General features: G+C 44.5%; 1 long non-coding RNA gene across 1 annotated transcript in view; it reads left to right on the forward strand.

Moving 5' to 3' along the window:
• The window catches only part of LOC112550549, a 22,175-nt gene that overhangs the window by 16,578 nt on the left and 2,542 nt on the right, over positions 1-3,055 (forward strand). The window lies entirely within an intron of this gene.

A 3,055-nucleotide genomic window follows, 5' to 3' on the forward strand; every position in this document is an offset into this window, starting at 1 on the left:
CCCCTCCCAACAGCTCCCTGGATTCCAGAGTGTTGAGACAAGCTGTGCAAGGACGCTGCAGCAGTGAATAGATATTCCCCCAATAGGTAAAAAAAAAAAGCTGTGTGTGCAGGGTCATCTCAGGCTATTCTTCCAGCCAATCGCTGGAGCACATCCAAAAGGGGAGAATACATCCAAAGCCAAACCCAGTCTCTTTACACCCCCTCCCAACAGCTCCCTGGATTCCAGAGTGTTGAGACAAGCTGTGCAAGGACGCTGCAGCAGTGAATAGATATTCCCCCAATAGGTAAAAAAAAAAAGCTGTGTGTGCAGGGTCATCTCAGGCTATTCTTCCAGCCAATCGCTGGAGCACATCCAAAAGGGGAGAATACATCCAAAGCCAAACCCAGTCTCTTTACACCTCCACCCCACCCCACCCACGCCTGTTCTGTCCAGTTCCTGTTCTGGAAGCATTAGCTGGCTGGTATCCCATGAGATGCATATGTATTCATCCCTCTAAAGGATGAGATGATTCACGCCATTAACACTCCCTTACTGTTCAGAGCATGACTGCCTTCCTCCAGAAGGTATCCCTAATTAGAGCAATAGCTCACACACTAGGGGCTGGAACTAGTGATCAGTCATTACCAATTACAGTATGGGAAAAGTGAAAGCAAAGTCTTCCCTCCATCCTTCCCACCTTGGAAGAATGACCCCATTTCCCATTGCAAACTCACTTCTTATATCAGGAGGAAGGATTGTTAAGAGTGCATTCTTTTCCCAATTCAAGGCCTTTGGTGATCATCACACTGCAAACCCGTTACTCCAGGTAGGGAAACTGAGGTACTGGGATGTGCCATCACATACTGGATCCATTCAGAGAGGGAGATAGATCTGCCTCCCATCCTACTTTCCTTTGTGCATGAAGGACTGGGAAGTAAACATACACAACAGGGAGCTGCAAATGTGCCTGTTGTAAAGATAGATAAGAGCACTGCCACAAAACAAAGTAAACCAAATTGGCTCACCAAGCCAAAGGCCACTTAAAATAGTGCCCATGTAGCTGTGGTCTAACATAAGCTAAGTTACATGTGTACATGACCTTTCTCCCTGCATTGGTAAACCCACACAAAAAATATTAGCAGAGCAGTGAAGCAATGGCAGCAAAGCCTTTTAAAGTCTCTCATCACCATTGCTATTATAGGAATGTAAGGTTTCTGCCATATTAGTATTGTCATATCTTTAGACTTAAGAGGTTTCCAAAAGACTCACCCAACTCTTCAAGTGATGCAAGTTTTTATTTTTATCTGGTTTATTTACATTTGCCTCTGCACTCATTGGGCATTCACACAAGTCATATTTGGACTACTGCCTATTCTTGATGCCTATTCATCCCTGAGGCTTAGTTCTGGTTTATGCCACCTCCTTCAGCTTTCCAGCAAACTAAATGCAATGACATGTACAGAACATAGAACACAGAGCAAGGAATTTCAGGCAGAAGAGCTGAAGAAATATAGACCCTGTTTGTACACAGGTGTTTGCAGGAACAGGAAAAGCTGCTAGAAAGAGCCAGAGGTAAACTTCTAAATAAACTGTTGCCATTGGCCATCCATTTCTTCAGCCTCCCCAGTTGTACATGGAGCCTGCAGTTTAGTTTATCATCACTATCCTTCTTCTGTTTGCTCCAGCTCCCAGGAGAACAAAGCACACCAACCCCTGCCCCCTTTAACCAGGGTATAAAGGATTTACTGAAAAAGTCTGTACAGATAGATGGATCACAAGCTGAAGTGCTACAGGCATCCCAAGCCGTCTCTTTTGGAAAAACTCAATTGGCATCTGCAGAATTTATTAATATTTTAAAATAAGAAGTCTGACTCCCTGTCCTCCCCCCTCACCAAAACAAAACAAAACAACCCAAAAACCTCTTGAACATCAGAACCACCCACCAAAATATGCAGCTTTGATTGAGGCCACAGCCAAGGCTTTCCAAGCTAGGGCTGCTAAGTAAACACAGTCCAGTCAATCTCTTCAAAGCTGTAACTGAAGAGTAATTCCCCCATTTACCATGATGCCCTATAGTCCACAGCATTATGCCATAATTATTGAGTACCCTTAAAAAAAAAAAAGCAAGCAGTATTATGGTCAGCTTCGCTCATACTTTTTAGTATGTTGGTTTCTGGGCACTGACAGAGGGGAAAACAGGATAACCCTGACTGTGCAAGGGTGCCATTTTTACTACTGAGTTGTTTTTTTCCCCCCCTTCCATACTATATATTAACGGGGAGTTGCTGTTCACTGCTGCATGCATGACTGTTCCAACTGAGCCTATACTTGCCAAGTACACAGTCCCATCTATGACGCTCCACTGCAGTGAATTAGTCGTGATATAACCCGAGATAGGTCTGGCAATGGCTTGGGAAGCTGGACCGGGTGTCTCAAGGGCAAGGTATCACATACCACTGGCCAAGTAAAAGATCACACATTTACTTCCTTCGAGGACAGACCATCCCTGTCAAAGGCAGAGTTCTGATGTATCCCAGAATAGCCTTTACTGCTGGTATTTCCGATGTTGCCAACAGTTAAGTTACAGAGTATTTGGTTGGTCATCTATTATATTACACAACTCCTCCTGGAAAGTTAGGATGGATGGAACCAGTGCCAACTGGTGCTGAAAGGAAGCTCAGCTTCAGGCTTGTCTAACACAGGGAGAGTCAGCGCCTCCTGACCAGCTGGAACATGGACCTTTCTTCAGTTGTTTGTGGCACAGAAAGCCCTTTAGGGCTTTTATGCATATGGAGTCATTCCCAATTAGCTCCATGTGTTGACATTTATTCCAAGAGAATGCTACTCCCTGTTCAGCCAAACACTTAGCCCTTCAAGTTGAGTAGGAATGGCTCCATGTGTTCAAAACACCAGTACTACAGAGAAGCTCCCACCTGTTGACAGATAGCTTCTCAAAAATCAAAGGAAAGAAAAAGGTAAGAGTGAAACCCACTGACTGCAGGTTTGAATAGGAAGACCTTGTCCGAACAGAAAAATGTGGGGGGAGGTTTGGTGAAGTACAAGAGTTCTCTTC

The sequence above is a fragment of the Alligator sinensis genome, unplaced genomic scaffold (genome assembly GCF_000455745.1).
Source record: "Alligator sinensis unplaced genomic scaffold, ASM45574v1 scaffold471_2, whole genome shotgun sequence".
Classification (NCBI taxonomy): domain Eukaryota; kingdom Metazoa; phylum Chordata; order Crocodylia; family Alligatoridae; genus Alligator; species Alligator sinensis.